At 37.5% G+C, this 18767-nt stretch overlaps 1 protein-coding gene across 3 annotated transcripts in view; it reads right to left on the bottom strand.

The window, feature by feature from the left end:
- The window catches only part of ROBO2 (roundabout guidance receptor 2), a 497184-nt gene that overhangs the window by 206938 nt on the left and 271479 nt on the right, over positions 1 to 18767 (bottom strand). The window lies entirely within an intron of this gene.

Below are 18767 nucleotides of genomic sequence, written 5' to 3'. Positions count from 1 at the left end.
TTAGGCAGGAAAACAAGATACTGTGTGTCTAATAAAATATGGGATTTTCATTTACAGAGTAATAGGGATGGTATTAAGACCAAATCACCGCAGTGTCAGAATGTGCATAGTGATGATAAAAAATTATATGCTTTATACATGACTGATGATGACACATTTAGAAAATATCTCGAAGTGAAAAGACAAAGTGATGTCTCATGCAACTCATGAAACTGCAACATTTGCAACATGTCACCCTCAAATTAGTGTACAACAGGAAAAAAATCACCCCTTCAGTATCAATGCCCCCAGCTCTTCTGTTACAATGGACTTGACAAGAAACCCATTTATTTTCTTCAGAGAAATTGTTCCGAGGTGGTTGTTAGGCACAGTGGAGGCTTGACTCCTTAGACCTGGGCTGGCTTAGACCGCCCCAATAAGATAAAGCAGGGAACAATGTGGCATGTTTGTCTTATTCACACTCAGGAAGATTATGTCTCTTCTCTGGGAGAGGCATTCCTAATTTAATTTGCATTGTAGGGATTTTGAATCCCAAGACTGTGGCAGAAGTTAGAAATTATGCCAAGACTGATAACATTTTCTTAATACTGTAGTGGGAGTCTCTCACAGGAAGGGCAACCTAATTAAAGAAGTTATAACAAAACAAACATTTTAATACAAGTCGCAGCATATAGTAGTTCTCCATGCACAAATAAGTTTAGCTGCCACGTGGTTTCCAGAAAAGAGACTTCACATTTATCTTGGAAACCATAATTTGGAAAAGATACCTCTACTGCTGTTTTTAAAGATCTTTTCTTTAAATAACTAAATAGAAGCATATATAACTCTTTAAATAAACTAATTTTACATCACATGGATTCATTTCACTCACAACTCAGATATTAACTTACAACAGTAGCTTTTTTACAAGATAACTTTCTGCAAAAGGAGGCTTAGATTTTAGATCCATAAAATTACATAAGCCAGGAGTTTAGAGAACAGGACTCTAAACGTAACTGAGCAAATCCACACTCACAACACAATAAATGTTTGACACTTGTATTGCTGACTAGCAGTTTTTAAACTCACCACAACTAAAGGAGATGTTCGAGCTTACTTTTAGGTAACAAGCTGTGAAAACCTTTTATGAATAATGCTATTTTCTCTTATGCAAGATATAATATAGTCCAGGTCTGTATGCAAAGGTGTCATACTACGTTTGCAGCCTGTCTGCTGCAGATGCTTTTTATACCCTGTCTGGGAGGACACTGTACTGGCCAAACACGTATTGATTGTACTGCTCATGCTGAAGCTGCACAAATTTATTTGTACCAACAGACTTGCATTTGAGAGAGAAGGCAGCAACAGTTCTAGAGGAACTCAGTAGCAAGTGAAAAGGCCAATTTGTGTATCCATCTCCTTTCCCAAGACACCTGGGACATATGAAAGCCCTTTATCACATGTTGCCATCTAAAGGAGTCAGCTGCTTTGGGAGGCAGATAAAGGTCCTTGGCAGTTACAGTGGTAAAAACAGTCCTGTCTGCTGAAACTCTAGAAATTTTTTTGTTAATTGCTTGTTAATGATTTGCAATATTTGCCTAATTTGTCATTATTAAAGTAAATGGTTCGCAGCCAGCTGTAAACAGTGTAAGGTATTCTTCTTCATTTGCACATAATGGCTGTATGGGATGACGTTCCTAAATGTCTTTTTCTACCCAAACCACTTGAGAACATTCTCAGAGGGAGTATTGACAACACCCAAAGTAATGCCTTGAGAATATTGGTCTTTTTTGGTAAAAAGTATCATATGATCTGATAAATTTCATCAGGATAATATGAGGGCTTGGGAATTTGCTCATCAGCATCTTCCCCAGTTTCAGCAAGGCATTGTTTGGGATTAACTGTTCCTGCGCTGTCTGCTTCTGCAGATTTCTTTGCAGAGACTGGGCTCCTTCTCTCCGTCTTTAGAGGAGTGTACCTTCTCAATCTGGACATCGACTCAAAAAGGAAAATTAATACTATGAATTTTTTTCTACCTCTGTCAAATTTAACTGAAATGATGAGGATCAGAAAGCAAAAAGGTCAGTAGGCAGACACACACAGTGGCTAACATTGATTACACAAGCCTCATTTCCATCAGAAACCAAGATCAAAACACTCAATTAATATTTTTTCTTATTTTTTTGAATACAGTGGCCTGTCATGAAAAGGTACTGAATACGCAAAGGAGACCGGCTTCATTAAGAACATTACCTCATTTTAGGTATAAAGGGACACATTTAGTAATCCTGAAGAGTATCAAGATGAATACATCTGTATTGTTAATATTTATTAATAAGAAAACCCTTCCAGTAAAGACTATGGAATTATTTGGAAAGTGGCTTTGTTTCCTGAAGCCAGGAAGAGTTGGCTTTAACCCACTTGTACTTTATATATGTAAGTAAATGCTTAGGGAAATTTGGTATTTTGAATTTGGATCCTCAAAAAATCTCAGAAACCTTTTCTGTGGCACAGAAGTCCGAGACCTACACAAACATCAGTGCAGCATGAGGCTCAAAGCTGTATAGGAACATTTATGCCACCAGACGATGTTCATCCAACATAGCTACCAGACCACGTTCACAATGCAGACCTGTTAGTACCTCCACTGTGCATTCACAGTGAAGCCAAGCCCCTGTTTTCTTACTCTGACAGTCTTGGAAAATTGCTGTGAAAATCTTCAGAATAATTGCTTTCACCTCACAGGAAGAGACAGAAATATTATTTTAAATAAATTTCTGTTATTTTGCACAGATCAGATTTCTTGAGTCCTCCATCAGAAAGCATATAAAAAAATGCAGTCCTATTTTTGTGCTATTTAGTCAACTTGCTCTTGATTTCAGTGGATTAAAACGTGGAAGTTACCAAGTCTTCCTGTGAAATGAGTAAAACCACTGACTCCTAAGAAAGGCAGTGATTTTTTGGAGGGTCAGCACCTTGTAAAATGGAATTTAGTTAATATTGTCATTTATGACTGCAACAAAATGAAAGAGGAAATTGCAAATGAAAACACAGAAATTTTGACTGTGATGTTTTAAATCAAAATCTTCTTAATGGTGATGAAAACTTCCCAGTAACTTCACACACTGAACACTTAATGTGCCATAGTTTCATTAATCATTTAACTCAGTATGTATAAATCCAAACCCCTGGGGAGACAGATTTTGAAATGATCATTTCAGACAGTGTGTACCTCTAATGAATGCATTATTTGGGATATTTCCAACATGGTTAATAAGGTAACATTCATAAAAGAGACAAATGAATGGATATTTCTGGCCTACCTTATATGCTTTGACAAATTGTGATGAAGACCATGCATACAAATGACAAAGGATTAATCATACAAAAAAATTGAAATTCACTGTTTATTCCAAAGGCAAATAGATGACATCAGTAAAACAAAGAATAGACACTATGTCTGACTTTGCGTAGGCAGTGAACTTCAAAATTGACCAAGAGTCAAAGCAGGGACTTTAGCATCTTTATCTCCTTTTTTGAAAACATCTGCAGGATTTTGAAAGAATGCAAATTGATTTTCCCATTATGACTAGGTGGAAAACTGCAAAACAGAACTAATAGCTCTTTTGGAGAACTCACTTATTGTTCCTGTATTATTTCTTTAAGGCAGAGGTAGGATACATTTTAGGAACTGGAATTTTTTCCATAAATGCCTGTATTATATTAAGTAATTTTTAATTCAGCTGTAGCGTCACTGTTGGTATCTAGCACTGTTCCAGAAAATATTTTTCATTAAAACTTAAATTTTCCCTTTACATTGTCTTGACAGATCACATCTGACCATCTTAAAGACCTGAAGTCCCTAAGGTATTCTATTGTGAATAATTCATATTATAACTGATTTTATTCTTAAAAAGAGTTGTACTAAATGCTGATGTAGCACATCTTCCATAAAAAAGTATCTTGTCCCAGAAGACAAAAAAGGGGGATTGAGATAAAAGATGCAGACTCTGCTTGCTGCAAAGCCACTCTGAACCAAGCCAGCTCATATGCTTTAAAGAGATACAGTGACTATGCATCTATAACTCTAAACTGTGCTAAATCTGATTCCTTAGAGAGGCTAAAGTGGCAGTGTGATGAATTGTTCCTCTGTGATTATGTTAGAAGAACATGTACCCCCAACCCTTCATCACCCAGTGTTAGACACTTAACTACAAAATATGGTAAAACCTAAGGAAATCATAGCATTGATGTAAAAATGTGGATTAGAAAGCTCTGGAAGCAATTTTTTTGAATGACACCTATTCAGCCCCTCTTAAAACAAGGCAGCAGTGCAGATTAAACATTAATTTTGGGGATTAAGACCTAAATTATAATACTTGTGTGGAGCAGACATCCCCCTCATCATAAAAGTTAAATTTGTAAACCAGAATGAGGAAGGATTTAGAAGGCATGAAAGCTGTAAGGGATTAATCATATTATAGTAGTGTTCCTCCTTATTTAAAATATAAAGCTCTTACTCTCAGAGGACAACAAGGACACAAGAAATACAGGAATGAATAACACACTGTTGTACAAGTACACTTCAGTGCTGTTGTTGAATCAAACCAGCACATATCTACTTTTTCAATGTGAAAAGCTGAAACGTAATAGAACTAGAACCTCTGTGCACTGCAAAACCAGCAATTATAACCATCAACGTAAGGGGCTGAAGTTTTTAAGGGATTAAGAATTTCTGAGTATTTGAATTTTAAAATGTTCTATTATGTTGAACAAGGACTAACATCTCTCAGAAGTGTTGCTTTTTACAGATACATCGTTTTTAATAATAAATAAGCAGTTTATTATTTCAGTCTTGTAAAGACTCCTCAGAGCCAGCAAGTTACTGAGCAGATATTGAATCCTCCTTAACTCTCTTAAACAAATAGCAGCTAAAGCTAATTGTAAAATAGAATATATTCTTCCTATCTTACATGATAAAACCTGTTACTGGTGGATTCCTTCACAAATACCAATCAGGTCTACTTTATGATATGTTCATTTCATTGTCTCTAATAATCTGGGACACCCTGTTCTTTTACTGACCTTTGGTGACCCTGTCTCATTCTTCTGGTCTATACCGCACATCTACATTGATCTCTGGACAAAGCACTGTCAGATGGAATCAATACATCATTCCTTCAGCAACAAGGCTGGATTTTGCTTAGTTTACTTTCATTTTTTTAACAGATCAATAGCACTAAACTGATGTATTGTAAATTGGGGTGTAATTAGTACCTGTCTGCAGGCCTGTTAGCAAGCTGCTAAAATACTATGCAAACTTTTTTGTTAAACAGAAGATTTCAAACTTTCTTCAACTGTGAGTAGGTGGCTATTTTAAATAAATTCAGGGGACAACACACTCTCATGCCCCCAATGGTTATGTAGAAAGTTTTCACTTTGTCTTGGTAATGAAAAGACACAGTGATTAAAATGAAACATAAAATTAAATCATCAATCCTGAATGTCACCAAGGAATCCAGCTAAACCCCTCCTCTCCTTCAACATAGGTTAAGATCATGATTTTGAGAAATACTTTATTTCTTGCTAAGATTTCATATATGGTTAAGACCATACACTAACTTAAGTTTCTGAAGACATCACCACTTAGCTATTTTTAATCAGATATGTTTAATACCATCCAGTGCAAAATTTGAATTGCAATAAGGTAATTATAACTTGGTCAAAATGAAATTAAGATGACCTACCAATACAGTAATTTATAGCAAAGTAGATCTGCTAATACCTATCGGCATCACTATGTCATGGACAGAGAAGTTGCTGAGAAGCAGTATTTTTGCATTTTTAAAAAAGAACAGCAGAAAAGCAACAAAATCTATGTTTTCTTTCTGGAGTATTACTTTTTCAGACCAAGTTCCTCATTGAAACAGCAGAGAATCAGCACAACCGTAAGCCCTTCGCCACTCATCGTGCACAACAGCTCTCTGTTACGAGCATCGTGTCCAAAACCTTTAGGCCTGTTGTGGGTTAATGCAGGTTATTGTTACAAAACTTTTATTCAGGCAAAACCTGCTCTGAGTTCAATGAGACAGACTTCTGTTTGGGCATGGCATTATTCTCCGGTTCTTCCTCCCTCCTACCCTGGCTTTGCTTTGTTTTGTATTTCCCCCTCTCACTTGGTTGAAGCTATTCTGCTGACTGCTTCCCTGGTGTCCTGCTCCTACATGTACCCGGGAGCAAACCTTAAATATCACCTGAAACCTCTGATTTCCTTACCCATTACTATGTCGTTCCTTCACGCTGTTCTTTCCCAGGTTCCTTTTCATAAACCCATGGCCTGGCTCTCCAGAAACTCTTGGTTTGAGGAGCCCAGCTTGAGACAGTTTATGGAGAGAGGCCAGGCTCAGCAGCTCAAACACACATTGGGTCTCCAGAAGAAATGCACCCCATCACCGTTCACTATTGAAATTCACAAGCAAATTTATTTTCTAGTTCAGTATGAGTGCACAGCTGACCCAAGAGATGTCTTAAATGGATTGTCTTTGTCCTTTCCTACCACCCATCATTATGAACTCATCTTTTTTAGTATCGCATTAATTCAGGTCCCAAGCCCACAATGTTTACTCAAGTCTGAGAAAGGCTGCATAAGAGGCATAGGGAATATACTAAAATGCTAATCCGTGAGTCATGTAATTACATCAGACTCTCCACTCACATTGAAAGGCATAACTCTTTAATAACTGTTGAGGAAGGAACTAAAACATAAGCTTCATGTTATTAAAAAGAAGTGCCTGCTTGAGTCTGAAGACAACCTGAATAAAGAGGAGATAAAAGTCCTGGAGAAAAGGAAAAAAAAAACACCCACAGATAGAACAGTGATTCCACTTTTTTTTTTTTCTTTTCTTCCCTTTTAATAAAACATTACAAGTTGAAGGGAAGACTTAAAAAAAGAAAAGTGCCTCTTTCCATCAGTTAAAGGGTATGTGTAAGAGAGGTAGTTGCACACTGATTTTTCATCTAGATTGAATCTCCCAAACTCCGAGTGAACGACATCTTACTTCATGAGTATTCCTACTAGCTTTGAGAGAAACCAGCCGTGTGGCAAGGCTGTCTGTGGTGGAACAAGGATATCCAGCTCCTGGGTAGGAAGTAACAGATGTCTGGAGGTGAGCAGTCAGCAGCGGCACGGCTGCAGGTCCCGCTGTGCTGCATGCTGCTCTGGATAGCATATGCTGCTCTCATGCAGATGGCGAGGGCCAGTAGCCTCGGGAGCAGCCGAGCTGCAAATCACCGTCCCTCCATGGGGCCTCGGGGCCTACGACGGGGTCCACACCTGGACGTTTGCAGAAGTTAGCTCCCGTACCAGAAACAGTCCAACTGCATTGGCCCTTGGAGGCAGCTGATCAGCCCAAGGAGTCAGAACATCACTCCTTACCACCACAGCTATGCCAGTTTTGAAATTTCAAGCAGCTTGTTCAAGTCTACCTATGCTTCTTTATCAAGATCGGTTCTTGCCCAGACCTCCCAAGGCTCTTTCATCGAGGCCCTTGGAGACTTCATTCATTGGGGTGGGAAAACGTCCAAGCTCCATTACTCTGTAAGATTTTGGGTTGAGGCTGTTCTTTTCTGTGAGAGTTTGTGGGGGACAAGAGCATGCACACCTACTGTGATTTCAAGTAATCTTGTCTGTGCAAGCTCCAGGGGGAGACAGTGAAAGTGAGAGGATACTTAGGGAGAGTAAAAGAGAGATCAGCAGAACAAACGAAAGTACATTTTAGTTGAGTAATAAACAATCTAAAAAATGTAAGTATCCTACCAAGCCTTTTCCACTCTGGAAATTTATACAAATGAGTTTACCTTTATAGTTTCAATGTATTTCCACGGCTTTAAAATTATTAATTAAAAAATCTCCTCTACAGCATGATATGGATTTTACAAATCCTTAGTTTTCACAGCATTAGCCCAAAATGACAGATTTCTCAGTATTATTCTTCCCTCTCCCTTTGGTTACAGACAGTCCATGCACTGCAACAATAGATCAAATACAGACAACCTGCCTTTTATCATTCAGTGTTATGCTTTGAAAGTTCCATGCATCAGTAGAAATGACCCCATTGATTTTAGCTCTAATGTTTTTTTTGGGGGGAGGGGAAAAAAACCCACCAAACCCCCCAAAAGATAAGACTCTAAAGCTGTATGCAATTGTGGATCAAAAAAATGTACCTGGACCTTGAAAGATAAACTGAATTTTTTATTTTGTATCTCTGTCCAGAAGCACTCTTATCGCCTTGTACAATAATCTGAAACATATTTTGTTTTTCTACTAATAACTTCCTATCAGAAACTGCAAAGGATGATTTTATATTTTCAGTTTTACTTCAATGTAGATTTGGAAATAATAGACATGAAATATGATCCTTAAACATGCCACGTGAAATACTCTTGGTTTCTTTTAAACCTACTTGGGTGCTACTTTTCATGCTGCCAGAGAACTTGAAAGACACCAAACTAGACACCTTTGGAAGTGGTTCATTTTTAATTCTCCCCTGAGAAAATGATAGTCTGTAGGAGCATGTACCCACACGTATGTGTGAGGTCCTATATTTAACAAAAGGCAGGCAGCACACTACAGCAATTCTTTCATTTCATTCTAAATTCAAAAAGTATGACTCTGCGAATGTAAGAATATTTATTTCCTGTATAATCCCATCTTTTCTCATCCTCTCTCTGTGTCTAATCAACATTCAGCTTCACTCATCAACATCCAGGACTGTAACATCAGCTCCAAAGCTTCTAGCTACAGAGAAAGAAAATCTGAACTGCATATGCTACTTCACGTTACATATATGCACATCTACAGCACAGTTCTCCTGTGAAGCATTATTAACCCTAATCTAGTCAAATGCATCACGTATTTTTAGGGAAATAAAGAAACAAGCCTCCATCAGTGCCTGCTGTTCCCTGATACCGATCGCATCCTTCTCTACCTTCAGCAGTCACCCTGCTCACTTGGTAGGGACCATGGTCTGAGGCAAGGGCAGCTCCAACCAACACCCTCCCTCACGTCAGTGTTCGGTGGCTAGTGTGCACAGCAGTACACATCTGAGCAACTAACATGCTCTTTCCACTCTCCCTCTCCTCTCTTTGCATTTCCTCCTCTGTATTTAATGCCATTTAGTCCTGAATAGTTGGGTGCAGTTGTGGCACAGAGCTGCCTAAATAATCACAAGGTGATTTTGGCCAACCACAGTCAGTGAAATGGCACAGCACAATGGTCCAGTTTGCCATATGGTGTATTTGAGGGCAGATTCTGTACCTTCTCCGTCCTCAACAGGGATGAGCATATAGGCATTGTCTTTGGTTCGGTAAAAGCAATGGGTAACGGAGTACATGTATGCATGCAATTTTGTCTTCACTAGTCCTCCTCTTATTATGTTTATTCCCCCTGGAGTGACCGCTAATATTACCAGATTCTGAAAAGATTCAAGCCTTTGCCCATTAAAAGCAAATGTAAAAACAAATTTAAAAAAAAAAAAAAAATCAAAAGAAAAAGCCGATAAATGTTTCCTTCTTAAACCTTTTGCATTATTTTCCTCCTTTATGTTTTAGTCTCTGTTACACAAGAAGACAATACGGATATGGATCTTCTGATGTTATGAGACTATTCAGTGCAGCTATGGATAATAATCATCCTTGAGACATATAAAGCATAAACAGCAAAGAGAATAGCTTAAGCAACTTTTTTTTTTCTTTTTTAATATTTAAAAAAACTACCTAAAGGAGTTAAAGGTGCTAAGACATTCTGCCGTCTGACAAAACCGCTGATGACCAACAAATAGATAAAATCTGGATTTAACATCTTTACGTTTGTTAAATACGAGAAAGCAAAGTAATTTCTTTTGCCTATTAAAACTATGGATCTGGTGCAGAACACGGATTCGGGAAAAGGATTTCACATTATGTGTTAAAACTGAAAACTTAAAACAGACACAAGCTGGCTGGTTGATTCAGGTGAAATGAGTCAAGAGAACACCAGATGCAGAGACTACAAGTGTGACAGTTGGGAAGCAAATGTTTTATGGATCCAAAAACCTGCTGTGCTTTTTTGTGTATTCTTCTTTTTGCCAGTACTTGCCATCCAGCTTTTATCTGCAGGAAATGTCCACAGTCTCAGCCTTGGGTAGCTCCTTTCCCTCACGTGCAGCCAACCGTCAACAAGCAACATTTCCTCCAGCTGGGAGGATGCTACATGCAACATATTTCATGACTGTCAGCACTGGGGTTTCATTAATCAGCCTGTAGGAGGTGCTGAGATAGGCACAAACAGGCAGAAAGGAGAATAGCAGAAGCCTGAGTTGAAGATTTAGAGTAATCCAAGGGTCTCTCACCAGAAAGTAATCTCAGTAGTTTTGGGTTAACGTATCAGCTAAAGCTGAAATACCTTGGTGTTATTTCCAGGCTTAGACTTCAAAAGAAGTTTATGACAACATTGCTGACCTGTGCCATGCTTCCAAAAATGCTTTCTCCCCTAAAATGAATTCTGGATGTTTGGAAAAGGCTATTTGGAACCAGAGGCAATCCCAAAGAAATACTCCAAAAGTATTATTATAAAATTAATAAATATGAATTACTGCCAAAAGGCTTAACTGCTTAGTTACTAAAAAGGATGTAACTACAGGTATTGCAAAAATGTTAAGTGTTCTGCAGTATGGTTGAGACATACTGGTTGAAATATTAACCTGTTTTAGTACTACTCCATGATGACTGTTACCGTGCAGGATAGGCAGGATTTGAAAAGGCCGAGTTACCTCCATGTATGTATGTTAGCAGTATAGCTCAATCATTTCACTTCTACCACATTTTGCTTGGGTTTGTGCACTGAAGTCAGAGCAGAACTTTGTTCCAGCATTCAAGAACACTCTGGGCTTGTTTCAGCTACATAATCCCCAAAGCAACCTTCCTCCAGCACAGTGACACTGACAGCTTCTGCCTGTGTTACTAAATTAACCAGGCCCAAGGAATATTGCTAAGCACTGGCAACCAACAGTCTATACCGCTACGTTTTTTGAACGGTTCACAAACTTCTGCTTTCTAGTTTTCACAGTAGCTCAACTCAGACTTCTAATTCTTTAAGGCATCTTGGTTTTATTTGAATAAAATGGAACAGGCTTGCTCAAATCTAAAGTTTTCTGAGAAAACTACTGTTTAAAAATCTCTAAATTCATGCATTCATTCACTTCTCAATTTTTTGACTCTGGTGTATTCAAAGTCGATTATTTTTTAAAGCACCACTGATACATCCACTTCACCAAATTAACATTCCCATCCTCACCGAAGGATTAAAAAGCAAAAATAAATATAATAAAACTACTTTCTTTTTTTCTTCTATTTTTAAAGTTAAGGAACAGGTGATTTATTTCATACATTACCAGAAATTATGAGTGACAGCAAGGTCAAAACCTTAATTAGAGATAATATAAACATAAGATTCTGTTATTAGCCATAACTCATCACAGCTTCATTACGCTCCTTTTTTATATACATTTTTTTTTTCATCAGGTATTAATAAAAGCTCTGTCATAGTGCAGATACATATATGGCCCTACAAATTAAAGCTTCAGATAATCAAGATTGTAAAAGACTGAAAAAGAAACAAGAAGATAAGCTGCAGCAGATGTTACCATTGTCTCATTTAGTTTACTAATAGACACGAAGGAAATACTACAACAGGCTGCACCTGGAAAAACAGCTTCAGAGTCCACCCAGACTCGCATACTGGCACGGGCATTTTTTCAGGAGCACTGTGAGACATTTGTGCATTAACGATGCCAAAGAACTTTGAGATCCTCCAATACCTGGTGAAGTATAAAATATTCTTAATATATTTTACCTTTTTGTACATAGCAGGAGGAAATGGGTAGGCTGTGAATGAGGAGCTGTGGACGTTAGCTTGTTTCTGCCAGCTCACCTGCTTACTGGGCGCTGGGGATATTTATTTACCGGTGCTTCAGATTTCCTATTACTATAATAGAAAAAAGAGACTAACTTCTTGAAAACTGGAGTGTCACTGTTTGGAAACAATTACATTCTCATACAGCACTTTCGTAATACAAATGGAAGGAATACCTTGTTAAAGAAATACACAGACTTTGGTCACAATTTAATCTGCATAGTAACCAGCTGTTACTTTTATTTTGAAAATTTAACATTCTTGTTTAAAGACAGATTAAAATACTCTCAAACAGAGTTCCTAATGTACAAGGCAGCTGGCTGGCTCGAAACAGATCACATTTTCTCTGTATAACAATTGCTAATAATGAATAATCCTCTCCTCTGCTTCCCGCAGCTCGTCTTACTAGGGGGTTTGTTTTGCTGAAGGCTGGTGGTGAGAAAGAGGTGGAGCAGTCACGGCGTGGAATAATAAAGGCAACACGCAGCAAATTTCTGACTAATTAAGTGATATCTCCACAGGAGCATTCGCTATACAAGAGGAATACTTTAACAGAAGAACGAACAAGATACATTTGCCTTCAAATTCACAATAATAAAAATATCACTTTACTATCACTTCGTTGCCAGACATAATTTCATTTTACCCATGTTCTTTGTGAAACTGTTATTTCTGAGACTAAAGGGCAACCTAAAGTGGCCATAAAAAGCAGAAAGAAAAGCTGGTTTGCCTGCAATAAGGAAGCACGTTACCTGTTCATGAAAAACCATCCACAGTAGTAATATTAACACCTACAAGTCACTCAGATAACGTGACCCCTCCAAGGATCACATGGGGGCTCTGACTTGGATAATCAATTCTAGAAAAGAGTCTATCTCCCTGTCTTTTCTTATTTATGCTACAGCACCTCCTGGGATCATCACAAAGGTGGTGACTGCATCAGTGTCTTCAGAAAAAAGTTTGGGCGTACTTGTATTCCAGTAACAAGATAGATCCTACTTGTTGAAGGCTTCGTTTTCTAATGACCTTGATGCTGAACTGAATTTAAGCAGATAACCTTAGACAGAAGTTAAAGATTATTAGAGTAACCTGTTTTCTCCTTACTTTGCTTTTGATATTCCAAATAGTTTTTATTATAAATAGTACAGCCAAGCTTGGGAGCAACTCTACTTAAGAAAAACCTGTGATTCACCTTATGTATCCCTCTCTAGCATTTGTTCTCACGGCTACTAATTTCTGTCTTACTCCATGCATATTCAGTGATAATGACGAAAAGGAATGTGAATTTAGATTCATTCTTTTATTCTGGAAGCACTGTAGGTACCTCCTATTTAAATATGTATGCTCATGGTGAGGCCAATATAGGATTTCCCACAGAAATAGATGCCCTTTTTATTTTGTTATTAGTTATGTTACAGAGTACCCATTCACACTTTTACACAGGCTCCTATAAAGCCTTTTTGTACTCAATATCTCAATGTTTAATATTAAAGTACCCCAGAGTTTTGCTCTAGTATCAGAGAACCTAGAGATTATACAAAATAGGAAACAGTATTACAGCTCTATGCCAGCAAGCTAAGTAGTTGGCACCTCTAAACACATTGTGTAAAGTACATTTGCTCTGGAGTTCATATTTTTTGGGAATGAATAGCTACTCCAAGCAGACATAGCCTAGGCTGTACAAAATAAAATAATGTACACTGTTCTTTGTGTACCTAGAGACCTAGAGACCTAGCACAAACAGTAGCTTACTAGCGTCAGACATACAGAATAAATAAATAACTGTCCCAAAATACTGTGGCATTAGCAGCAAACAAAAATAACAGATATCACCCTTAGGTTAAAAAAAATAAAATAAAAAATTAATGCCATCATGCTAATATGAATGCCTCCCTGATGAACAAATCTCACTGTAAGTGTGAAGACTCAAAGCCAGTATATTCACACATACATCACATGCACAGAGGACTCAAAGTAAAAACAGAGACACTTTTAGGCTTCACATTTTCTTAACCTGAGCATTAAAACTCAGCATTTTTTTTCATGGATTATTATTAAAAACACAACTACCGTAGTGGTGAATTCCTGCACCAAAGCATGAGCCTTACTTATGGGATGCTTCAGCTGATTAACTGACTATAATAACAGGATGCAAAGAATTAAATGTTGTAAGAACAACTTAAAGAATTAGAATATAATCAATTGGCTTTGAAGATGACCAAGAACACAAGTTAAAAATGTTTAAATCTAGAAAAGTTTTACTGGGTCTTTATGGCTTGGGTCACTGTTTTATATTTAACCAGGAAAGTACCTTCAGCTGCATCAGTGTGTCACTGTGTCAGTGAAATACTACAAAATTATTTTCAGGCTACCAGGTGGAAGTGCTATGTACTGAAGTTGAGTCTTTTTCTGCTTAAACTTAACTTGATGCAATTAATCTGAATTATGATTTATTCTTCTAACACTTTCCCACACCCCACTAATGAAATGCATCCCAAGCCTCACTTATGTAATATTAACAAAACACTAAAACATTTGGAGCTGTAAAGTGGGAAACAGCCTGGATCAATGCAAGTGCATGAACATTTTCAGATGCCACTTGAAAGTATTAACAATGCACAGTCATTTACTGACGATACGTCGATTCCTTCTCCAACGAAAATTACAGGCCATAAATCAGGCAAACATTTACAGGAATCTGCAAATGAAACAGCTAAATCCATGATGACAGGGAGCCTCATAAAAGCAGCCCATTTATTCCCTCGGAGCACTCATCCCCACCAGAGGGATCAATAGCAAACCTCATACAATATACTTCTAAATGTCATGCTGCAAATCCTCTTTGCATTTATGCAGAAGGAAAAGACCCTCCTCCAGTTTTAGAAGCTGAAAACAAGTAAAAAGCATATTAAATGTCTAAAACACAATAAATCTAAGAAAGAACCTTTTATTCTTAGGCCTGTGATTTTAATATCTATTGTTCTATACTGTAAGGATTATGACAGTCAGAAAAATAAAGATTCCAACTAGAAAAACAAAATGGATGACAAGGAATTGAAGACACTTATCCATCCACTCTCTGGCACTTGTGAGAAAACAGTGGTCAGGGAAGTGACACTGAACTGAAGACTGACAGTCTCAGTTTCCACTGCTTCTGAAAAGTGAGGCAGGCAGTATTAAAGAGCCAGCTAACCAAGTTGTTAATCCAGTGTCAAAGAGGGCAGCTCTCCAACTCATTAAAGGGACCATCAGACACTTGAAACTGTATGGCAGAGTTGAGCAATATACTACTCTTGGCAAAACTGGGATGAATGACCAAAGTGTAATCATCACCTATGTCAGCTTTAGAAATGAGTAGACAAATACATGTCAACTGAGAGCAAAAATACCCGTCCATAACTTTTGAATGTTATGTTTTGAATAAGTCCCCCAATTTTTTCCTATTCTTCCCTTTTTTGGGGGTTTTGGTTTTTTTTGGGGGGGAGAGGTTTGGGGGGAGGTTTGCATGGAACCAAGCTTATTGAACATGACTCCAGTACAGGAGTACAGGGACCTCAACTCTTCCCTGTTCCCAGGGAACTCAGGAACACTGGGTCAGCTTACTGCACTCAGGGCGTTCAAAAGAAACAAGGGTCATCGACTGACAGTATATCCATAATAACTTGCAGCTAATTAGAAAAGCGCCATTTTGTCTGATGTGTGACTCAAGATCATACAGCTAAGCTAAAAATTTAAAAGCCTAATAAAATGCCTTCTGGGATGAATACTTTATTATTGGTTTAAAATAAATCTGTTGTATGTTCTATTAAAAGAGTGAGCTTTTCTGTGTAGTTAGACATACCTAATGAGGAGTTAAACCCATTCTTTCAATAATAAAATAGTCTCTAGCATTTGAAATATTCCTCATGCAAATGGAATATGTATCCTGAAGGTCAGGGATCAGACATAACTCTGCAGGGCCTCTCCACTGCTTCATGAAGGCCAAACTGTTCTTAAGAAAAAACACCCCTATGTCGTTCTGAGGCAGCTTTTCCAGGTAATATCATACATCTTTTATTTTATAACACACTGGCACGTCTGTGCACAAACTCATCTTCTAGGAGTGCACATCCCTTTCCAATGTTGACAAATGTAAAGCATTACAAAAAAAAAAAAAAGAAGCTTCACATAAGCAGTTGGAAACAAGTGCAGAGTACAAATTTAATCCCCCTAATCCCTTGTCAATTACAAGCAATGTTCTAGCGTAAAGTTGTATCAACAGTGCAGTTTTCAAACCCATAGAAAAATAAATGAAGCCATCCTTTCCCTCTTTCCACTTGGAATGTATTCACTGTAGCTCCCTTAAAGGATTAGGAACACTGTCTGTAATAAACATAGGCATCAATTTTTAAAATCTGCTCTGAAAATGGCAACATTTCACAAGCTGTGAAAATGCTTTGGTTTAGGGCATGGCCTGAGAGGCAATAGGCCAGCAGGATAGCACTGGGATTAGCCCTAATTACCTCATGTTTCACCTTAATTAACTACTGATACAGAAGGTAAACTCTGCAGGATCTGTGGCGAGACCTTAGGCCAGTAGGCAAGATATCTAAGCCATCATTGTTTACACACGATAATCTCTCTTTCGAATTTGCTTTAATTGCTCAAAAAGATTAGCTGAAGGATATGCATTACATATTGATTAGCAATGCTAACTAGATACTATATAATTTTCATGTGTGCTCCACACATGCAGTCTAACAGTTTTAGAGGCACATTTTTCATTAGCCAGTTGTCAAAGGATCAACATTTAACTTTGGTTATGGCAACTTCAATCATGAAGAAGAAGAAGAAAAAAAAAAACAAAAACAAACACAACCAACCCAAAATGCCAGCCTTTGGTAACATGAATGGAGGGGAAAAAATACAAAAAAGGATCTTCACTCTATTCTAGCAGACACCATTGTGCTCCTCCATTGTGAGAGGTAATCCCCTCCTGCATGTGTCCCTGATCAGACCACAGGCAAATTGGGAGCAGCAATAAAGCAGACAGAATATAATATATATTTTAAAAATAGATCACAAGGTTGTCTTGTTTCTTGTCCCATACACTCTTCATTATTCAGACTCTGCTTTCTTTTTCTGTTTTATCAGTTCTCATCTGCTTTTGGCAGGCCTTGAAGATTACCGGATCATCAGATATTGCACAAATGTAAGCGCAAGCTGATTACAGAATCTGTAGAAAATATAATAGTCAAACCGATGAAAAAAGTTCTTTGCCATGTGCTACTGCTCTGCTAGCAGAGAAACCAATTAAATATACACCTTTTCAGTTGTTCTGTGCTTTATTACTAAAAGCAAAACAAAATATGATCTTTCAAAGCTCCTCTGACCTGAAACACATTTGAAAAATTACGAATATATTTCCTTCAGTAGGTAACCTTGATTTAATGTAATGCATAAACTGGCCAAAACAAAACTTAGCAACAAATTATAGTGCAGCACAAAGGATTAGCAAATATTTATGGCAAAACCCTGGAATCTTAAATCAAATGCATCCACTGAGGTCTTAACCCAGCTTTAAAGTTCAAGACCTGAGATTTTATTTGTACTGCAAGTGTCAATTAAATGTATGAAATAAAGTTGTTAGTGTAAGAGTTTTATTGTAACCTTAAGGACGGAAGGGTATATAGTAAAAAATAAAGTTTCTGTGGAACTGCTTTTATCATGGACTTTTTTCTACACAGCATTTTACAGTACTTGCATCCCTAACTAACATCCAGGGTTGCCCTACCTTCTTGAGAGACATCCCAGAGAGTTTTCGGAATTCTTAACGCTTTTTTTAAACTTATTTATTTATTTATTTATTTGCTGCTTCATTTAAGGTTAACAATGGCAAGGAAGTGCACACTGCCTTTTGAAAAGGCTCACAGACCACTTGCTGCTCATCGGAGGTGGCTGAAGAAGTGAGAACTTCCCCTGCAATCTCACTTTTTGCACGGATGAAAAAGCTGCCATTCAGGGCAGGGCAGTGCAGCTTCACTGGTGACTGGTGCCTATTCCAGATCACTGCTTTATTTCACCTGTAGTGTCATCTTATGCTCTAAGCAAACATTTGTAACTGCTTAGTTGATTGATAAGGTTTTGGAAAGCATTTACATAAAAAAAGTGAATAAATAATGGAAGTTTGTCAAAGGCTGTTTGACAAACCCCTCCTATTTGCAGAAGGCTAATGTTGAGATAAAGGTTGCAAATGGTTGTTTTTCTGTCGTTTATTAAAAAATATATTTAAGCTGTAATTGCTCTGAGGGACTTTCAGGACTCTGGACATATTTGTGATTGCTGGTCAGAGACAGCAGTGGAAGAAAAAAAAAGAAGTTGCATCTATTCACATAGGGTGTGCTCCTGTAATCGATTTTATAATCAAACCATGAAGTCTGAGTCTCAAAGAAATAGTATTGCAAGGCATGCAGTGAAAGGAAAACAAGTCATACTTTTTTATTTTAAATGAACACTGTGGAAGATTTTGCTTTCCTCAAATGACAACCTCAAGGAGTTTTCAATCTATATGTTAAAATTTCATGCATATCTCTATAAAATACTGCATTTTTCCTATGTTATTTGGTTTGTTTGTTCACGTGTTAAAAAATGCAAAGTATTCTGTTTATCTGAATGCAGGTATCATATTTTGTATAAAAGGGCAGAAAGGCGGTAGTTTTATTATATATATTTATGCACAGCCTAATCAGGCCTTTATGATGGACTGCTCTTTGAATATTTATTACTAGACTAATTATTGAGCTTAATTATAACTCTGCATGCTTTTAACACATTAAAATCCTGTTTGAAAATGTTAAAG

The sequence above is a fragment of the Falco punctatus genome (genome assembly GCF_963210335.1).
Source record: "Falco punctatus genome assembly, chromosome: 2".
Lineage (NCBI taxonomy): Eukaryota > Metazoa > Chordata > Aves > Falconiformes > Falconidae > Falco > Falco punctatus.
This window is presented reverse-complemented; position numbering and strand designations above follow the sequence as displayed.